Source organism: Gymnoscopelus braueri (assembly GCF_963280865.1).
Source record: "Gymnoscopelus braueri genome assembly, chromosome: 14".
In the NCBI taxonomy this organism is placed as follows: Eukaryota; Metazoa; Chordata; class Actinopteri; order Myctophiformes; family Myctophidae; genus Gymnoscopelus; species Gymnoscopelus braueri.
The window spans coordinates 4,824,427-4,846,838 of record NC_137619.1 but is presented as its reverse complement, the minus strand read 5'-3'; the positions used below and the strand labels follow the sequence as shown (position 1 = coordinate 4,846,838).

The following is a 22,412-nucleotide window of genomic DNA, read 5'->3' as shown; positions in this document are numbered from 1 at the left end:
CGACTAAATCAACTGTAGATTTAGTCGACTATAATCTTATGATATTTAGTAAAACTAGACAAAAACAAAAAAAATCTGATGACTATTATGACTAAAACTAAATGGAATTTATTCAAAAGACTAGGACTAAAGCTAAATACAAATTTGCTGTCAAAATCAACACTCACTGTCCCTCCCCTCCTTGAAAACCTCCATAAAATAACACCTGTCTGTAATGTACAACTGGACCTAGAGTCTTCTAGCCTCCACTGTTTTTCTGTAAATACACTTGTACTGCTCTTGTATAGTATTGTATGTCTTTATGTCTCGATGAATTGAACGCATAGGACCACAATGGAAACAAGCCCTCAGGGCTTTTTTTGTGTTATCCTTTCAGCATAACTGTACCTCTGTACCTTTTGCAAACTGTCAATAAAATATTCAAATCAACCAATCAATACATGCATAGTTTTTGATCGTTCTCACTTGACACTTGCCGTGGCAGTATGAACGCAAGTTTTCTCATGAGGGTTAGGGTAGGGTTAGAAAGACTTCAGTAAATCGCTTCCGGTAAGGGTGTCCTTACTTCAGAAAGCAGGTTTAAGGAATTAATGCATTCACCATCTTGATTTGAAAAAAAGTCTGTTTAGAGTAATTTTGCCTTTATTCAGCAAAGTTTTTTCTAAAGTGGTCTTTTGATTGTTCTGTGTTCCTAAATCCCTTTGTAGGGTTGAGAGGGCTTTTTTTGGAGAATCCTCTCATCCCTTTGGAGTTTACCTATTTATAGGGGGGTACTTTTTCAAGTACCCCCTCCCCTGTGGGTGTGAGGTTCCTAATCACAGGACGGGATTTTTTTGGAGTACTCTTTCACCTCTGGGTGTGAAGTGCCCTGATTACAGGACTGGACCTTGAAGTCCCATAATACCTCTGTGTGTGCATATCCTGTTAAAGGAATAGGCCTTAAGGTGCCCTCTTATCTCTGGGTGTGAGGTTCTTTGTTCTCTTTATTCTTTGAAGAGGTTTTTTGACCTCTCACCTACTAATTTTAGTGATTACCCCCCTTGGTTTTACCAAGTAATCACCCTCACTGAATTTACATTCCAGATCACCCTTAACCAAGATTAGGGTTAGGGTATAGGTCTTAAACACAAGAGTCTCCACTGACTTTACATTCATAATCACCCTCTATTGTGGTTATGGTTAGGGTGAAGGTTTAGCTATTCTTTCCTATTTTAACTGGCTAAGTTTTAGGCTTTTAAAAGCTCTAATCCAAACGCCAGGAAGGGAGGTGGTGTTACTTACTGTGCTCTGCACTCACTGCTCAATATTCATGGCTATGGACTAGCTCCTCAGTACTCCCTGTGTCACACGCAGTTTTACAAGATATTGTCACAACCCGAGGGGTTGCTACCCTTTATCAAGTAATTTTCTTCCCAGTGTCAAACGCAGTTCTTCCTGCACAAGCTAAAATCCACAAGTTAGGAGGAGAGGGGGAGGCTATGGACTAGCTCCTTAGTACTCCCTGTGTCACACACAGTTTTACAAGATATTGTCACAACCCGAGGGGTTGCTACCCTTTATCAAGTAATTTTCTTCCCAGTGTCAAACGCAGTTTATGGACTAGCTCCTCAGTACTCCCTGTGTCATACGCAGTTTTACAAGATATTGTCACAACCCGAGGGGTTGCTACCCTTTATCAAGTAATTTTCTTCCCAGTGTCAAACGCAGTTTTTATGGATTAGCTCCTCAGTACTCCCTGTGTCACACGCAGTTTTACAAGATATTGTCACAACCCGAGGGGTTGCTACCCTTTATCAAGTAATTTTCTTCCCAGTGTCAAACGCAGTTCTTCCTGCACAAGCTAAAATCCACAAGTTAGGAGGAGAGGGGGAGCTCAGTATTGACTGCTCAGGACCCACTGCTCAGCACTCACTGCCAGTCCCAGGCTAACCCTGGGGGACCCATACAGTTCAACAGTATACACGTTTTGCTCAGTATTAATACTAACCCAAGTATTAGATCCCTTATAGGGTTTCACTGTGCTCAGTGCTCACTGCCTGTACAATTGCATAGTACTTTTTTCATAGTACTTTCTGGCTAAGTTCTCACTGCTCAATACTGCCTGTCAGTACTTACTGCTTGGTACTCACGTTGGTTCTTTAGGCCTCTGGTCCATGGCCCCAGGCCTAAAAAACACTGTGGCTCTGGTGATCTCCTCAGTGGTCCTAATTCTTATCTCTCATTTCTGGTTGATAGTTTGGTCTGTACCAAAGCCCAGGTTTCTTCTGGTTTTTAGTTTCCCTGTCATCTGCTTGTTCCTAGCTGGCTCACCTTGGCGACGTTTCAGACGGATTGTCCTTCATCAGGCTGTGTTACTTCTAATCTGTGTGCTGTTCGAACCTCTGTTCTTATGCACTGAGAGGTGGGCGTGGCTTTTTTCCACTTGGCCTATCAGTGTGTTGGTGGGAGTGGCTAGTTTGGCCTTTTGTCCAATTAGGTTTCTAGGGGAGTGGTCTCATTTCTTCATTATTGCCGTGTGTTCCTAGAGAGCACATGGCTGCTGTTTTTACTCTCTCTCTTGTGAGATTTTTGTTAGACTTTCTCTCAAATTGTGAGGTACTAGCTGGTTAGGGTAGGGTTAGAAAGACTTCAGTAAATCGCTTCCGGTAAGGGTGTCCTTACTTCAGAAAGCAGGTTTAAGGAATTAATGCATTCACCATCTTGATTTGAAAAAAAGTCTGTTTAGAGTAATTTTGCCTTTATTCAGCAAAGTTTTTTCTAAAGTGGTCTTTTGATTGTTCTGTGTTCCTAAATCCCTTTGTAGGGTTGAGAGGGCTTTTTTTGGAGAATCCTCTCATCCCTTTGGAGTTTACCTATTTATAGGGGGGTACTTTTTCAAGTACCCCCTCCCCTGTGGGTGTGAGGTTCCTAATCACAGGACGGGATTTTTTTGGAGTACTCTTTCACCTCTGGGTGTGAAGTGCCCTGATTACAGGACTGGACCTTGAAGTCCCATAATACCTCTGTGTGTGCATATCCTGTTAAAGGAATAGGCCTTAAGGTGCCCTCTTATCTCTGGGTGTGAGGTTCTTTGTTCTCTTTATTCTTTGAAGAGGTTTTTTGACCTCTCACCTACTAATTTTAGTGATTACCCCCCTTGGTTTTACCAAGTAATCACCCTCACTGAATTTACATTCCAGATCACCCTTAACCAAGATTAGGGTTAGGGTATAGGTCTTAAACACAAGAGTCTCCACTGACTTTACATTCATAATCACCCTCTATTGTGGTTATGGTTAGGGTGAAGGTTTAGCTATTCTTTCCTATTTTAACTGGCTAAGTTTTAGGCTTTTAAAAGCTCTAATCCAAACGCCAGGAAGGGAGGTGGTGTTACTTACTGTGCTCTGCACTCACTGCTCAATATTCATGGCTATGGACTAGCTCCTCAGTACTCCCTGTGTCACACGCAGTTTTACAAGATATTGTCACAACCCGAGGGGTTGCTACCCTTTATCAAGTAATTTTCTTCCCAGTGTCAAACGCAGTTCTTCCTGCACAAGCTAAAATCCACAAGTTAGGAGGAGAGGGGGAGGCTATGGACTAGCTCCTTAGTACTCCCTGTGTCACACACAGTTTTACAAGATATTGTCACAACCCGAGGGGTTGCTACCCTTTATCAAGTAATTTTCTTCCCAGTGTCAAACGCAGTTTATGGACTAGCTCCTCAGTACTCCCTGTGTCACACGCAGTTTTACAAGATATTGTCACAACCCGAGGGGTTGCTACCCTTTATCAAGTAATTTTCTTCCCAGTGTCAAACGCAGTTTTTATGGATTAGCTCCTCAGTACTCCCTGTGTCACACGCAGTTTTACAAGATATTGTCACAACCCGAGGGGTTGCTACCCTTTATCAAGTAATTTTCTTCCCAGTGTCAAACGCAGTTCTTCCTGCACAAGCTAAAATCCACAAGTTAGGAGGAGAGGGGGAGCTCAGTATTGACTGCTCAGGACCCACTGCTCAGCACTCACTGCCAGTCCCAGGCTAACCCTGGGGGACCCATACAGTTCAACAGTATACACGTTTTGCTCAGTATTAATACTAACCCAAGTATTAGATCCCTTATAGGGTTTCACTGTGCTCAGTGCTCACTGCCTGTACAATTGCATAGTACTTTTTTCATAGTACTTTCTGGCTAAGTTCTCACTGCTCAATACTGCCTGTCAGTACTTACTGCTTGGTACTCACGTTGGTTCTTTAGGCCTCTGGTCCATGGCCCCAGGCCTAAAAAACACTGTGGCTCTGGTGATCTCCTCAGTGGTCCTAATTCTTATCTCTCATTTCTGGTTGATAGTTTGGTCTGTACCAAAGCCCAGGTTTCTTCTGGTTTTTAGTTTCCCTGTCATCTGCTTGTTCCTAGCTGGCTCACCTTGGCGACGTTTCAGACGGATTGTCCTTCATCAGGCTGTGTTACTTCTAATCTGTGTGCTGTTCGAACCTCTGTTCTTATGCACTGAGAGGTGGGCGTGGCTTTTTTCCACTTGGCCTATCAGTGTGTTGGTGGGAGTGGCTAGTTTGGCCTTTTGTCCAATTAGGTTTCTAGGGGAGTGGTCTCATTTCTTCATTATTGCCGTGTGTTCCTAGAGAGCACATGGCTGCTGTTTTTACTCTCTCTCTTGTGAGATTTTTGTTAGACTTTCTCTCAAATTGTGAGGTACTAGCTGGTTAGGGTAGGGTTAGAAAGACTTCAGTAAATCGCTTCCGGTAAGGGTGTCCTTACTTCAGAAAGCAGGTTTAAGGAATTAATGCATTCACCATCTTGATTTGAAAAAAAGTCTGTTTAGAGTAATTTTGCCTTTATTCAGCAAAGTTTTTTCTAAAGTGGTCTTTTGATTGTTCTGTGTTCCTAAATCCCTTTGTAGGGTTGAGAGGGCTTTTTTTTGGAGAATCCTCTCATCCCTTTGGAGTTTACCTATTTATAGGGGGGTACTTTTTCAAGTACCCCCTCCCCTGTGGGTGTGAGGTTCCTAATCACAGGACGGGATTTTTTTGGAGTACTCTTTCACCTCTGGGTGTGAAGTGCCCTGATTACAGGACTGGACCTTGAAGTCCCATAATACCTCTGTGTGTGCATATCCTGTTAAAGGAATAGGCCTTAAGGTGCCCTCTTATCTCTGGGTGTGAGGTTCTTTGTTCTCTTTATTCTTTGAAGAGGTTTTTTGACCTCTCACCTACTAATTTTAGTGATTACCCCCCTTGGTTTTACCAAGTAATCACCCTCACTGAATTTACATTCCAGATCACCCTTAACCAAGATTAGGGTTAGGGTATAGGTCTTAAACACAAGAGTCTCCACTGACTTTACATTCATAATCACCCTCTATTGTGGTTATGGTTAGGGTGAAGGTTTAGCTATTCTTTCCTATTTTAACTGGCTAAGTTTTAGGCTTTTAAAAGCTCTAATCCAAACGCCAGGAAGGGAGGTGGTGTTACTTACTGTGCTCTGCACTCACTGCTCAATATTCATGGCTATGGACTAGCTCCTCAGTACTCCCTGTGTCACACGCAGTTTTACAAGATATTGTCACAACCCGAGGGGTTGCTACCCTTTATCAAGTAATTTTCTTCCCAGTGTCAAACGCAGTTCTTCCTGCACAAGCTAAAATCCACAAGTTAGGAGGAGAGGGGGAGGCTATGGACTAGCTCCTTAGTACTCCCTGTGTCACACACAGTTTTACAAGATATTGTCACAACCCGAGGGGTTGCTACCCTTTATCAAGTAATTTTCTTCCCAGTGTCAAACGCAGTTTATGGACTAGCTCCTCAGTACTCCCTGTGTCACACGCAGTTTTACAAGATATTGTCACAACCCGAGGGGTTGCTACCCTTTATCAAGTAATTTTCTTCCCAGTGTCAAACGCAGTTTTTATGGATTAGCTCCTCAGTACTCCCTGTGTCACACGCAGTTTTACAAGATATTGTCACAACCCGAGGGGTTGCTACCCTTTATCAAGTAATTTTCTTCCCAGTGTCAAACGCAGTTCTTCCTGCACAAGCTAAAATCCACAAGTTAGGAGGAGAGGGGGAGCTCAGTATTGACTGCTCAGGACCCACTGCTCAGCACTCACTGCCAGTCCCAGGCTAACCCTGGGGGACCCATACAGTTCAACAGTATACACGTTTTGCTCAGTATTAATACTAACCCAAGTATTAGATCCCTTATAGGGTTTCACTGTGCTCAGTGCTCACTGCCTGTACAATTGCATAGTACTTTTTTCATAGTACTTTCTGGCTAAGTTCTCACTGCTCAATACTGCCTGTCAGTACTTACTGCTTGGTACTCACGTTGGTTCTTTAGGCCTCTGGTCCATGGCCCCAGGCCTAAAAAACACTGTGGCTCTGGTGATCTCCTCAGTGGTCCTAATTCTTATCTCTCATTTCTGGTTGATAGTTTGGTCTGTACCAAAGCCCAGGTTTCTTCTGGTTTTTAGTTTCCCTGTCATCTGCTTGTTCCTAGCTGGCTCACCTTGGCGACGTTTCAGACGGATTGTCCTTCATCAGGCTGTGTTACTTCTAATCTGTGTGCTGTTCGAACCTCTGTTCTTATGCACTGAGAGGTGGGCGTGGCTTTTTTCCACTTGGCCTATCAGTGTGTTGGTGGGAGTGGCTAGTTTGGCCTTTTGTCCAATTAGGTTTCTAGGGGAGTGGTCTCATTTCTTCATTATTGCCGTGTGTTCCTAGAGAGCACATGGCTGCTGTTTTTACTCTCTCTCTTGTGAGATTTTTGTTAGACTTTCTCTCAAATTGTGAGGTACTAGCTGGTTAGGGTAGGGTTAGAAAGACTTCAGTAAATCGCTTCCGGTAAGGGTGTCCTTACTTCAGAAAGCAGGTTTAAGGAATTAATGCATTCACCATCTTGATTTGAAAAAAAGTCTGTTTAGAGTAATTTTGCCTTTATTCAGCAAAGTTTTTTCTAAAGTGGTCTTTTGATTGTTCTGTGTTCCTAAATCCCTTTGTAGGGTTGAGAGGGCTTTTTTTGGAGAATCCTCTCATCCCTTTGGAGTTTACCTATTTATAGGGGGGTACTTTTTCAAGTACCCCCTCCCCTGTGGGTGTGAGGTTCCTAATCACAGGACGGGATTTTTTTGGAGTACTCTTTCACCTCTGGGTGTGAAGTGCCCTGATTACAGGACTGGACCTTGAAGTCCCATAATACCTCTGTGTGTGCATATCCTGTTAAAGGAATAGGCCTTAAGGTGCCCTCTTATCTCTGGGTGTGAGGTTCTTTGTTCTCTTTATTCTTTGAAGAGGTTTTTTGACCTCTCACCTACTAATTTTAGTGATTACCCCCCTTGGTTTTACCAAGTAATCACCCTCACTGAATTTACATTCCAGATCACCCTTAACCAAGATTAGGGTTAGGGTATAGGTCTTAAACACAAGAGTCTCCACTGACTTTACATTCATAATCACCCTCTATTGTGGTTATGGTTAGGGTGAAGGTTTAGCTATTCTTTCCTATTTTAACTGGCTAAGTTTTAGGCTTTTAAAAGCTCTAATCCAAACGCCAGGAAGGGAGGTGGTGTTACTTACTGTGCTCTGCACTCACTGCTCAATATTCATGGCTATGGACTAGCTCCTCAGTACTCCCTGTGTCACACGCAGTTTTACAAGATATTGTCACAACCCGAGGGGTTGCTACCCTTTATCAAGTAATTTTCTTCCCAGTGTCAAACGCAGTTCTTCCTGCACAAGCTAAAATCCACAAGTTAGGAGGAGAGGGGGAGGCTATGGACTAGCTCCTTAGTACTCCCTGTGTCACACACAGTTTTACAAGATATTGTCCCAACCCGAGGGGTTGCTACCCTTTATCAAGTAATTTTCTTCCCAGTGTCAAACGCAGTTTATGGACTAGCTCCTCAGTACTCCCTGTGTCACACGCAGTTTTACAAGATATTGTCACAACCCGAGGGGTTGCTACCCTTTATCAAGTAATTTTCTTCCCAGTGTCAAACGCAGTTTTTATGGATTAGCTCCTCAGTACTCCCTGTGTCACACGCAGTTTTACAAGATATTGTCACAACCCGAGGGGTTGCTACCCTTTATCAAGTAATTTTCTTCCCAGTGTCAAACGCAGTTCTTCCTGCACAAGCTAAAATCCACAAGTTAGGAGGAGAGGGGGAGCTCAGTATTGACTGCTCAGGACCCACTGCTCAGCACTCACTGCCAGTCCCAGGCTAACCCTGGGGGACCCATACAGTTCAACAGTATACACGTTTTGCTCAGTATTAATACTAACCCAAGTATTAGATCCCTTATAGGGTTTCACTGTGCTCAGTGCTCACTGCCTGTACAATTGCATAGTACTTTTTTCATAGTACTTTCTGGCTAAGTTCTCACTGCTCAATACTGCCTGTCAGTACTTACTGCTTGGTACTCACGTTGGTTCTTTAGGCCTCTGGTCCATGGCCCCAGGCCTAAAAAACACTGTGGCTCTGGTGATCTCCTCAGTGGTCCTAATTCTTATCTCTCATTTCTGGTTGATAGTTTGGTCTGTACCAAAGCCCAGGTTTCTTCTGGTTTTTAGTTTCCCTGTCATCTGCTTGTTCCTAGCTGGCTCACCTTGGCGACGTTTCAGACGGATTGTCCTTCATCAGGCTGTGTTACTTCTAATCTGTGTGCTGTTCGAACCTCTGTTCTTATGCACTGAGAGGTGGGCGTGGCTTTTTTCCACTTGGCCTATCAGTGTGTTGGTGGGAGTGGCTAGTTTGGCCTTTTGTCCAATTAGGTTTCTAGGGGAGTGGTCTCATTTCTTCATTATTGCCGTGTGTTCCTAGAGAGCACATGGCTGCTGTTTTTACTCTCTCTCTTGTGAGATTTTTGTTAGACTTTCTCTCAAATTGTGAGGTACTAGCTGGTTAGGGTAGGGTTAGAAAGACTTCAGTAAATCGCTTCCGGTAAGGGTGTCCTTACTTCAGAAAGCAGGTTTAAGGAATTAATGCATTCACCATCTTGATTTGAAAAAAAGTCTGTTTAGAGTAATTTTGCCTTTATTCAGCAAAGTTTTTTCTAAAGTGGTCTTTTGATTGTTCTGTGTTCCTAAATCCCTTTGTAGGGTTGAGAGGGCTTTTTTTGGAGAATCCTCTCATCCCTTTGGAGTTTACCTATTTATAGGGGGGTACTTTTTCAAGTACCCCCTCCCCTGTGGGTGTGAGGTTCCTAATCACAGGACGGGATTTTTTTGGAGTACTCTTTCACCTCTGGGTGTGAAGTGCCCTGATTACAGGACTGGACCTTGAAGTCCCATAATACCTCTGTGTGTGCATATCCTGTTAAAGGAATAGGCCTTAAGGTGCCCTCTTATCTCTGGGTGTGAGGTTCTTTGTTCTCTTTATTCTTTGAAGAGGTTTTTTGACCTCTCACCTACTAATTTTAGTGATTACCCCCCTTGGTTTTACCAAGTAATCACCCTCACTGAATTTACATTCCAGATCACCCTTAACCAAGATTAGGGTTAGGGTATAGGTCTTAAACACAAGAGTCTCCACTGACTTTACATTCATAATCACCCTCTATTGTGGTTATGGTTAGGGTGAAGGTTTAGCTATTCTTTCCTATTTTAACTGGCTAAGTTTTAGGCTTTTAAAAGCTCTAATCCAAACGCCAGGAAGGGAGGTGGTGTTACTTACTGTGCTCTGCACTCACTGCTCAATATTCATGGCTATGGACTAGCTCCTCAGTACTCCCTGTGTCACACGCAGTTTTACAAGATATTGTCACAACCCGAGGGGTTGCTACCCTTTATCAAGTAATTTTCTTCCCAGTGTCAAACGCAGTTCTTCCTGCACAAGCTAAAATCCACAAGTTAGGAGGAGAGGGGGAGGCTATGGACTAGCTCCTTAGTACTCCCTGTGTCACACACAGTTTTACAAGATATTGTCACAACCCGAGGGGTTGCTACCCTTTATCAAGTAATTTTCTTCCCAGTGTCAAACGCAGTTTATGGACTAGCTCCTCAGTACTCCCTGTGTCATACGCAGTTTTACAAGATATTGTCACAACCCGAGGGGTTGCTACCCTTTATCAAGTAATTTTCTTCCCAGTGTCAAACGCAGTTTTTATGGATTAGCTCCTCAGTACTCCCTGTGTCACACGCAGTTTTACAAGATATTGTCACAACCCGAGGGGTTGCTACCCTTTATCAAGTAATTTTCTTCCCAGTGTCAAACGCAGTTCTTCCTGCACAAGCTAAAATCCACAAGTTAGGAGGAGAGGGGGAGCTCAGTATTGACTGCTCAGGACCCACTGCTCAGCACTCACTGCCAGTCCCAGGCTAACCCTGGGGGACCCATACAGTTCAACAGTATACACGTTTTGCTCAGTATTAATACTAACCCAAGTATTAGATCCCTTATAGGGTTTCACTGTGCTCAGTGCTCACTGCCTGTACAATTGCATAGTACTTTTTTCATAGTACTTTCTGGCTAAGTTCTCACTGCTCAATACTGCCTGTCAGTACTTACTGCTTGGTACTCACGTTGGTTCTTTAGGCCTCTGGTCCATGGCCCCAGGCCTAAAAAACACTGTGGCTCTGGTGATCTCCTCAGTGGTCCTAATTCTTATCTCTCATTTCTGGTTGATAGTTTGGTCTGTACCAAAGCCCAGGTTTCTTCTGGTTTTTAGTTTCCCTGTCATCTGCTTGTTCCTAGCTGGCTCACCTTGGCGACGTTTCAGACGGATTGTCCTTCATCAGGCTGTGTTACTTCTAATCTGTGTGCTGTTCGAACCTCTGTTCTTATGCACTGAGAGGTGTGCGTGGCTTTTTTCCACTTGGCCTATCAGTGTGTTGGTGGGAGTGGCTAGTTTGGCCTTTTGTCCAATTAGGTTTCTAGGGGAGTGGTCTCATTTCTTCATTATTGCCGTGTGTTCCTAGAGAGCACATGGCTGCTGTTTTTACTCTCTCTCTTGTGAGATTTTTGTTAGACTTTCTCTCAAATTGTGAGGTACTAGCTGGTTAGGGTAGGGTTAGAAAGACTTCAGTAAATCGCTTCCGGTAAGGGTGTCCTTACTTCAGAAAGCAGGTTTAAGGAATTAATGCATTCACCATCTTGATTTGAAAAAAAGTCTGTTTAGAGTAATTTTGCCTTTATTCAGCAAAGTTTTTTCTAAAGTGGTCTTTTGATTGTTCTGTGTTCCTAAATCCCTTTGTAGGGTTGAGAGGGCTTTTTTTGGAGAATCCTCTCATCCCTTTGGAGTTTACCTATTTATAGGGGGGTACTTTTTCAAGTACCCCCTCCCCTGTGGGTGTGAGGTTCCTAATCACAGGACGGGATTTTTTTGGAGTACTCTTTCACCTCTGGGTGTGAAGTGCCCTGATTACAGGACTGGACCTTGAAGTCCCATAATACCTCTGTGTGTGCATATCCTGTTAAAGGAATAGGCCTTAAGGTGCCCTCTTATCTCTGGGTGTGAGGTTCTTTGTTCTCTTTATTCTTTGAAGAGGTTTTTTGACCTCTCACCTACTAATTTTAGTGATTACCCCCCTTGGTTTTACCAAGTAATCACCCTCACTGAATTTACATTCCAGATCACCCTTAACCAAGATTAGGGTTAGGGTATAGGTCTTAAACACAAGAGTCTCCACTGACTTTACATTCATAATCACCCTCTATTGTGGTTATGGTTAGGGTGAAGGTTTAGCTATTCTTTCCTATTTTAACTGGCTAAGTTTTAGGCTTTTAAAAGCTCTAATCCAAACGCCAGGAAGGGAGGTGGTGTTACTTACTGTGCTCTGCACTCACTGCTCAATATTCATGGCTATGGACTAGCTCCTCAGTACTCCCTGTGTCACACGCAGTTTTACAAGATATTGTCACAACCCGAGGGGTTGCTACCCTTTATCAAGTAATTTTCTTCCCAGTGTCAAACGCAGTTCTTCCTGCACAAGCTAAAATCCACAAGTTAGGAGGAGAGGGGGAGGCTATGGACTAGCTCCTTAGTACTCCCTGTGTCACACACAGTTTTACAAGATATTGTCACAACCCGAGGGGTTGCTACCCTTTATCAAGTAATTTTCTTCCCAGTGTCAAACGCAGTTTATGGACTAGCTCCTCAGTACTCCCTGTGTCACACGCAGTTTTACAAGATATTGTCACAACCCGAGGGGTTGCTACCCTTTATCAAGTAATTTTCTTCCCAGTGTCAAACGCAGTTTTTATGGATTAGCTCCTCAGTACTCCCTGTGTCACACGCAGTTTTACAAGATATTGTCACAACCCGAGGGGTTGCTACCCTTTATCAAGTAATTTTCTTCCCAGTGTCAAACGCAGTTCTTCCTGCACAAGCTAAAATCCACAAGTTAGGAGGAGAGGGGGAGCTCAGTATTGACTGCTCAGGACCCACTGCTCAGCACTCACTGCCAGTCCCAGGCTAACCCTGGGGGACCCATACAGTTCAACAGTATACACGTTTTGCTCAGTATTAATACTAACCCAAGTATTAGATCCCTTATAGGGTTTCACTGTGCTCAGTGCTCACTGCCTGTACAATTGCATAGTACTTTTTTCATAGTACTTTCTGGCTAAGTTCTCACTGCTCAATACTGCCTGTCAGTACTTACTGCTTGGTACTCACGTTGGTTCTTTAGGCCTCTGGTCCATGGCCCCAGGCCTAAAAAACACTGTGGCTCTGGTGATCTCCTCAGTGGTCCTAATTCTTATCTCTCATTTCTGGTTGATAGTTTGGTCTGTACCAAAGCCCAGGTTTCTTCTGGTTTTTAGTTTCCCTGTCATCTGCTTGTTCCTAGCTGGCTCACCTTGGCGACGTTTCAGACGGATTGTCCTTCATCAGGCTGTGTTACTTCTAATCTGTGTGCTGTTCGAACCTCTGTTCTTATGCACTGAGAGGTGGGCGTGGCTTTTTTCCACTTGGCCTATCAGTGTGTTGGTGGGAGTGGCTAGTTTGGCCTTTTGTCCAATTAGGTTTCTAGGGGAGTGGTCTCATTTCTTCATTATTGCCGTGTGTTCCTAGAGAGCACATGGCTGCTGTTTTTACTCTCTCTCTTGTGAGATTTTTGTTAGACTTTCTCTCAAATTGTGAGGTACTAGCTGGTTAGGGTAGGGTTAGAAAGACTTCAGTAAATCGCTTCCGGTAAGGGTGTCCTTACTTCAGAAAGCAGGTTTAAGGAATTAATGCATTCACCATCTTGATTTGAAAAAAAGTCTGTTTAGAGTAATTTTGCCTTTATTCAGCAAAGTTTTTTCTAAAGTGGTCTTTTGATTGTTCTGTGTTCCTAAATCCCTTTGTAGGGTTGAGAGGGCTTTTTTTTGGAGAATCCTCTCATCCCTTTGGAGTTTACCTATTTATAGGGGGGTACTTTTTCAAGTACCCCCTCCCCTGTGGGTGTGAGGTTCCTAATCACAGGACGGGATTTTTTTGGAGTACTCTTTCACCTCTGGGTGTGAAGTGCCCTGATTACAGGACTGGACCTTGAAGTCCCATAATACCTCTGTGTGTGCATATCCTGTTAAAGGAATAGGCCTTAAGGTGCCCTCTTATCTCTGGGTGTGAGGTTCTTTGTTCTCTTTATTCTTTGAAGAGGTTTTTTGACCTCTCACCTACTAATTTTAGTGATTACCCCCCTTGGTTTTACCAAGTAATCACCCTCACTGAATTTACATTCCAGATCACCCTTAACCAAGATTAGGGTTAGGGTATAGGTCTTAAACACAAGAGTCTCCACTGACTTTACATTCATAATCACCCTCTATTGTGGTTATGGTTAGGGTGAAGGTTTAGCTATTCTTTCCTATTTTAACTGGCTAAGTTTTAGGCTTTTAAAAGCTCTAATCCAAACGCCAGGAAGGGAGGTGGTGTTACTTACTGTGCTCTGCACTCACTGCTCAATATTCATGGCTATGGACTAGCTCCTCAGTACTCCCTGTGTCACACGCAGTTTTACAAGATATTGTCACAACCCGAGGGGTTGCTACCCTTTATCAAGTAATTTTCTTCCCAGTGTCAAACGCAGTTCTTCCTGCACAAGCTAAAATCCACAAGTTAGGAGGAGAGGGGGAGGCTATGGACTAGCTCCTTAGTACTCCCTGTGTCACACACAGTTTTACAAGATATTGTCACAACCCGAGGGGTTGCTACCCTTTATCAAGTAATTTTCTTCCCAGTGTCAAACGCAGTTTATGGACTAGCTCCTCAGTACTCCCTGTGTCACACGCAGTTTTACAAGATATTGTCACAACCCGAGGGGTTGCTACCCTTTATCAAGTAATTTTCTTCCCAGTGTCAAACGCAGTTTTTATGGATTAGCTCCTCAGTACTCCCTGTGTCACACGCAGTTTTACAAGATATTGTCACAACCCGAGGGGTTGCTACCCTTTATCAAGTAATTTTCTTCCCAGTGTCAAACGCAGTTCTTCCTGCACAAGCTAAAATCCACAAGTTAGGAGGAGAGGGGGAGCTCAGTATTGACTGCTCAGGACCCACTGCTCAGCACTCACTGCCAGTCCCAGGCTAACCCTGGGGGACCCATACAGTTCAACAGTATACACGTTTTGCTCAGTATTAATACTAACCCAAGTATTAGATCCCTTATAGGGTTTCACTGTGCTCAGTGCTCACTGCCTGTACAATTGCATAGTACTTTTTTCATAGTACTTTCTGGCTAAGTTCTCACTGCTCAATACTGCCTGTCAGTACTTACTGCTTGGTACTCACGTTGGTTCTTTAGGCCTCTGGTCCATGGCCCCAGGCCTAAAAAACACTGTGGCTCTGGTGATCTCCTCAGTGGTCCTAATTCTTATCTCTCATTTCTGGTTGATAGTTTGGTCTGTACCAAAGCCCAGGTTTCTTCTGGTTTTTAGTTTCCCTGTCATCTGCTTGTTCCTAGCTGGCTCACCTTGGCGACGTTTCAGACGGATTGTCCTTCATCAGGCTGTGTTACTTCTAATCTGTGTGCTGTTCGAACCTCTGTTCTTATGCACTGAGAGGTGGGCGTGGCTTTTTTCCACTTGGCCTATCAGTGTGTTGGTGGGAGTGGCTAGTTTGGCCTTTTGTCCAATTAGGTTTCTAGGGGAGTGGTCTCATTTCTTCATTATTGCCGTGTGTTCCTAGAGAGCACATGGCTGCTGTTTTTACTCTCTCTCTTGTGAGATTTTTGTTAGACTTTCTCTCAAATTGTGAGGTACTAGCTGGTTAGGGTAGGGTTAGAAAGACTTCAGTAAATCGCTTCCGGTAAGGGTGTCCTTACTTCAGAAAGCAGGTTTAAGGAATTAATGCATTCACCATCTTGATTTGAAAAAAAGTCTGTTTAGAGTAATTTTGCCTTTATTCAGCAAAGTTTTTTCTAAAGTGGTCTTTTGATTGTTCTGTGTTCCTAAATCCCTTTGTAGGGTTGAGAGGGCTTTTTTTGGAGAATCCTCTCATCCCTTTGGAGTTTACCTATTTATAGGGGGGTACTTTTTCAAGTACCCCCTCCCCTGTGGGTGTGAGGTTCCTAATCACAGGACGGGATTTTTTTGGAGTACTCTTTCACCTCTGGGTGTGAAGTGCCCTGATTACAGGACTGGACCTTGAAGTCCCATAATACCTCTGTGTGTGCATATCCTGTTAAAGGAATAGGCCTTAAGGTGCCCTCTTATCTCTGGGTGTGAGGTTCTTTGTTCTCTTTATTCTTTGAAGAGGTTTTTTGACCTCTCACCTACTAATTTTAGTGATTACCCCCCTTGGTTTTACCAAGTAATCACCCTCACTGAATTTACATTCCAGATCACCCTTAACCAAGATTAGGGTTAGGGTATAGGTCTTAAACACAAGAGTCTCCACTGACTTTACATTCATAATCACCCTCTATTGTGGTTATGGTTAGGGTGAAGGTTTAGCTATTCTTTCCTATTTTAACTGGCTAAGTTTTAGGCTTTTAAAAGCTCTAATCCAAACGCCAGGAAGGGAGGTGGTGTTACTTACTGTGCTCTGCACTCACTGCTCAATATTCATGGCTATGGACTAGCTCCTCAGTACTCCCTGTGTCACACGCAGTTTTACAAGATATTGTCACAACCCGAGGGGTTGCTACCCTTTATCAAGTAATTTTCTTCCCAGTGTCAAACGCAGTTCTTCCTGCACAAGCTAAAATCCACAAGTTAGGAGGAGAGGGGGAGGCTATGGACTAGCTCCTTAGTACTCCCTGTGTCACACACAGTTTTACAAGATATTGTCACAACCCGAGGGGTTGCTACCCTTTATCAAGTAATTTTCTTCCCAGTGTCAAACGCAGTTTATGGACTAGCTCCTCAGTACTCCCTGTGTCACACGCAGTTTTACAAGATATTGTCACAACCCGAGGGGTTGCTACCCTTTATCAAGTAATTTTCTTCCCAGTGTCAAACGCAGTTTTTATGGATTAGCTCCTCAGTACTCCCTGTGTCACACGCAGTTTTACAAGATATTGTCACAACCCGAGGGGTTGCTACCCTTTATCAAGTAATTTTCTTCCCAGTGTCAAACGCAGTTCTTCCTGCACAAGCTAAAATCCACAAGTTAGGAGGAGAGGGGGAGCTCAGTATTGACTGCTCAGGACCCACTGCTCAGCACTCACTGCCAGTCCCAGGCTAACCCTGGGGGACCCATACAGTTCAACAGTATACACGTTTTGCTCAGTATTAATACTAACCCAAGTATTAGATCCCTTATAGGGTTTCACTGTGCTCAGTGCTCACTGCCTGTACAATTGCATAGTACTTTTTTCATAGTACTTTCTGGCTAAGTTCTCACTGCTCAATACTGCCTGTCAGTACTTACTGCTTGGTACTCACGTTGGTTCTTTAGGCCTCTGGTCCATGGCCCCAGGCCTAAAAAACACTGTGGCTCTGGTGATCTCCTCAGTGGTCCTAATTCTTATCTCTCATTTCTGGTTGATAGTTTGGTCTGTACCAAAGCCCAGGTTTCTTCTGGTTTTTAGTTTCCCTGTCATCTGCTTGTTCCTAGCTGGCTCACCTTGGCGACGTTTCAGACGGATTGTCCTTCATCAGGCTGTGTTACTTCTAATCTGTGTGCTGTTCGAACCTCTGTTCTTATGCACTGAGAGGTGGGCGTGGCTTTTTTCCACTTGGCCTATCAGTGTGTTGGTGGGAGTGGCTAGTTTGGCCTTTTGTCCAATTAGGTTTCTAGGGGAGTGGTCTCATTTCTTCATTATTGCCGTGTGTTCCTAGAGAGCACATGGCTGCTGTTTTTACTCTCTCTCTTGTGAGATTTTTGTTAGACTTTCTCTCAAATTGTGAGGTACTAGCTGGTTAGGGTAGGGTTAGAAAGACTTCAGTAAATCGCTTCCGGTAAGGGTGTCCTTACTTCAGAAAGCAGGTTTAAGGAATTAATGCATTCACCATCTTGATTTGAAAAAAAGTCTGTTTAGAGTAATTTTGCCTTTATTCAGCAAAGTTTTTTCTAAAGTGGTCTTTTGATTGTTCTGTGTTCCTAAATCCCTTTGTAGGGTTGAGAGGGCTTTTTTTTGGAGAATCCTCTCATCCCTTTGGAGTTTACCTATTTATAGGGGGGTACTTTTTCAAGTACCCCCTCCCCTGTGGGTGTGAGGTTCCTAATCACAGGACGGGATTTTTTTGGAGTACTCTTTCACCTCTGGGTGTGAAGTGCCCTGATTACAGGACTGGACCTTGAAGTCCCATAATACCTCTGTGTGTGCATATCCTGTTAAAGGAATAGGCCTTAAGGTGCCCTCTTATCTCTGGGTGTGAGGTTCTTTGTTCTCTTTATTCTTTGAAGAGGTTTTTTGACCTCTCACCTACTAATTTTAGTGATTACCCCCCTTGGTTTTACCAAGTAATCACCCTCACTGAATTTACATTCCAGATCACCCTTAACCAAGATTAGGGTTAGGGTATAGGTCTTAAACACAAGAGTCTCCACTGACTTTACATTCATAATCACCCTCTATTGTGGTTATGGTTAGGGTGAAGGTTTAGCTATTCTTTCCTATTTTAACTGGCTAAGTTTTAGGCTTTTAAAAGCTCTAATCCAAACGCCAGGAAGGGAGGTGGTGTTACTTACTGTGCTCTGCACTCACTGCTCAATATTCATGGCTATGGACTAGCTCCTCAGTACTCCCTGTGTCACACGCAGTTTTACAAGATATTGTCACAACCCGAGGGGTTGCTACCCTTTATCAAGTAATTTTCTTCCCAGTGTCAAACGCAGTTCTTCCTGCACAAGCTAAAATCCACAAGTTAGGAGGAGAGGGGGAGGCTATGGACTAGCTCCTTAGTACTCCCTGTGTCACACACAGTTTTACAAGATATTGTCACAACCCGAGGGGTTGCTACCCTTTATCAAGTAATTTTCTTCCCAGTGTCAAACGCAGTTTATGGACTAGCTCCTCAGTACTCCCTGTGTCACACGCAGTTTTACAAGATATTGTCACAACCCGAGGGGTTGCTACCCTTTATCAAGTAATTTTCTTCCCAGTGTCAAACGCAGTTTTTATGGATTAGCTCCTCAGTACTCCCTGTGTCACACGCAGTTTTACAAGATATTGTCACAACCCGAGGGGTTGCTACCCTTTATCAAGTAATTTTCTTCCCAGTGTCAAACGCAGTTCTTCCTGCACAAGCTAAAATCCACAAGTTAGGAGGAGAGGGGGAGCTCAGTATTGACTGCTCAGGACCCACTGCTCAGCACTCACTGCCAGTCCCAGGCTAACCCTGGGGGACCCATACAGTTCAACAGTATACACGTTTTGCTCAGTATTAATACTAACCCAAGTATTAGATCCCTTATAGGGTTTCACTGTGCTCAGTGCTCACTGCCTGTACAATTGCATAGTACTTTTTTCATAGTACTTTCTGGCTAAGTTCTCACTGCTCAATACTGCCTGTCAGTACTTACTGCTTGGTACTCACGTTGGTTCTTTAGGCCTCTGGTCCATGGCCCCAGGCCTAAAAAACACTGTGGCTCTGGTGATCTCCTCAGTGGTCCTAATTCTTATCTCTCATTTCTGGTTGATAGTTTGGTCTGTACCAAAGCCCAGGTTTCTTCTGGTTTTTAGTTTCCCTGTCATCTGCTTGTTCCTAGCTGGCTCACCTTGGCGACGTTTCAGACGGATTGTCCTTCATCAGGCTGTGTTACTTCTAATCTGTGTGCTGTTCGAACCTCTGTTCTTATGCACTGAGAGGTGGGCGTGGCTTTTTTCCACTTGGCCTATCAGTGTGTTGGTGGGAGTGGCTAGTTTGGCCTTTTGTCCAATTAGGTTTCTAGGGGAGTGGTCTCATTTCTTCATTATTGCCGTGTGTTCCTAGAGAGCACATGGCTGCTGTTTTTACTCTCTCTCTTGTGAGATTTTTGTTAGACTTTCTCTCAAATTGTGAGGTACTAGCTGGTTAGGGTAGGGTTAGAAAGACTTCAGTAAATCGCTTCCGGTAAGGGTGTCCTTACTTCAGAAAGCAGGTTTAAGGAATTAATGCATTCACCATCTTGATTTGAAAAAAAGTCTGTTTAGAGTAATTTTGCCTTTATTCAGCAAAGTTTTTTCTAAAGTGGTCTTTTGATTGTTCTGTGTTCCTAAATCCCTTTGTAGGGTTGAGAGGGCTTTTTTTGGAGAATCCTCTCATCCCTTTGGAGTTTACCTATTTATAGGGGGGTACTTTTTCAAGTACCCCCTCCCCTGTGGGTGTGAGGTTCCTAATCACAGGACGGGATTTTTTTGGAGTACTCTTTCACCTCTGGGTGTGAAGTGCCCTGATTACAGGACTGGACCTTGAAGTCCCATAATACCTCTGTGTGTGCATATCCTGTTAAAGGAATAGGCCTTAAGGTGCCCTCTTATCTCTGGGTGTGAGGTTCTTTGTTCTCTTTATTCTTTGAAGAGGTTTTTTGACCTCTCACCTACTAATTTTAGTGATTACCCCCCTTGGTTTTACCAAGTAATCACCCTCACTGAATTTACATTCCAGATCACCCTTAACCAAGATTAGGGTTAGGGTATAGGTCTTAAACACAAGAGTCTCCACTGACTTTACATTCATAATCACCCTCTATTGTGGTTATGGTTAGGGTGAAGGTTTAGCTATTCTTTCCTATTTTAACTGGCTAAGTTTTAGGCTTTTAAAAGCTCTAATCCAAACGCCAGGAAGGGAGGTGGTGTTACTTACTGTGCTCTGCACTCACTGCTCAATATTCATGGCTATGGACTAGCTCCTCAGTACTCCCTGTGTCACACGCAGTTTTACAAGATATTGTCACAACCCGAGGGGTTGCTACCCTTTATCAAGTAATTTTCTTCCCAGTGTCAAACGCAGTTCTTCCTGCACAAGCTAAAATCCACAAGTTAGGAGGAGAGGGGGAGGCTATGGACTAGCTCCTTAGTACTCCCTGTGTCACACACAGTTTTACAAGATATTGTCACAACCCGAGGGGTTGCTACCCTTTATCAAGTAATTTTCTTCCCAGTGTCAAACGCAGTTTATGGACTAGCTCCTCAGTACTCCCTGTGTCACACGCAGTTTTACAAGATATTGTCACAACCCGAGGGGTTGCTACCCTTTATCAAGTAATTTTCTTCCCAGTGTCAAACGCAGTTTTTATGGATTAGCTCCTCAGTACTCCCTGTGTCACACGCAGTTTTACAAGATATTGTCACAACCCGAGGGGTTGCTACCCTTTATCAAGTAATTTTCTTCCCAGTGTCAAACGCAGTTCTTCCTGCACAAGCTAAAATCCACAAGTTAGGAGGAGAGGGGGAGCTCAGTATTGACTGCTCAGGACCCACTGCTCAGCACTCACTGCCAGTCCCAGGCTAACCCTGGGGGACCCATACAGTTCAACAGTATACACGTTTTGCTCAGTATTAATACTAACCCAAGTATTAGATCCCTTATAGGGTTTCACTGTGCTCAGTGCTCACTGCCTGTACAATTGCATAGTACTTTTTTCATAGTACTTTCTGGCTAAGTTCTCACTGCTCAATACTGCCTGTCAGTACTTACTGCTTGGTACTCACGTTGGTTCTTTAGGCCTCTGGTCCATGGCCCCAGGCCTAAAAAACACTGTGGCTCTGGTGATCTCCTCAGTGGTCCTAATTCTTATCTCTCATTTCTGGTTGATAGTTTGGTCTGTACCAAAGCCCAGGTTTCTTCTGGTTTTTAGTTTCCCTGTCATCTGCTTGTTCCTAGCTGGCTCACCTTGGCGACGTTTCAGACGGATTGTCCTTCATCAGGCTGTGTTACTTCTAATCTGTGTGCTGTTCGAACCTCTGTTCTTATGCACTGAGAGGTGGGCGTGGCTTTTTTCCACTTGGCCTATCAGTGTGTTGGTGGGAGTGGCTAGTTTGGCCTTTTGTCCAATTAGGTTTCTAGGGGAGTGGTCTCATTTCTTCATTATTGCCGTGTGTTCCTAGAGAGCACATGGCTGCTGTTTTTACTCTCTCTCTTGTGAGATTTTTGTTAGACTTTCTCTCAAATTGTGAGGTACTAGCTGGTTAGGGTAGGGTTAGAAAGACTTCAGTAAATCGCTTCCGGTAAGGGTGTCCTTACTTCAGAAAGCAGGTTTAAGGAATTAATGCATTCACCATCTTGATTTGAAAAAAAGTCTGTTTAGAGTAATTTTGCCTTTATTCAGCAAAGTTTTTTCTAAAGTGGTCTTTTGATTGTTCTGTGTTCCTAAATCCCTTTGTAGGGTTGAGAGGGCTTTTTTTGGAGAATCCTCTCATCCCTTTGGAGTTTACCTATTTATAGGGGGGTACTTTTTCAAGTACCCCCTCCCCTGTGGGTGTGAGGTTCCTAATCACAGGACGGGATTTTTTTGGAGTACTCTTTCACCTCTGGGTGTGAAGTGCCCTGATTACAGGACTGGACCTTGAAGTCCCATAATACCTCTGTGTGTGCATATCCTGTTAAAGGAATAGGCCTTAAGGTGCCCTCTTATCTCTGGGTGTGAGGTTCTTTGTTCTCTTTATTCTTTGAAGAGGTTTTTTGACCTCTCACCTACTAATTTTAGTGATTACCCCCCTTGGTTTTACCAAGTAATCACCCTCACTGAATTTACATTCCAGATCACCCTTAACCAAGATTAGGGTTAGGGTATAGGTCTTAAACACAAGAGTCTCCACTGACTTTACATTCATAATCACCCTCTATTGTGGTTATGGTTAGGGTGAAGGTTTAGCTATTCTTTCCTATTTTAACTGGCTAAGTTTTAGGCTTTTAAAAGCTCTAATCCAAACGCCAGGAAGGGAGGTGGTGTTACTTACTGTGCTCTGCACTCACTGCTCAATATTCATGGCTATGGACTAGCTCCTCAGTACTCCCTGTGTCACACGCAGTTTTACAAGATATTGTCACAACCCGAGGGGTTGCTACCCTTTATCAAGTAATTTTCTTCCCAGTGTCAAACGCAGTTCTTCCTGCACAAGCTAAAA

The 22,412-nt window shown here is 43.7% G+C and overlaps 1 protein-coding gene across 1 annotated transcript in view; it reads left to right on the top strand.

Moving 5' to 3' along the window:
* Positions 1–22,412, top strand: part of ankrd1a (ankyrin repeat domain 1a (cardiac muscle)) — a 180,486-nt gene that overhangs the window by 45,432 nt on the left and 112,642 nt on the right. The gene's annotated exons all lie outside the window — the stretch shown is intronic.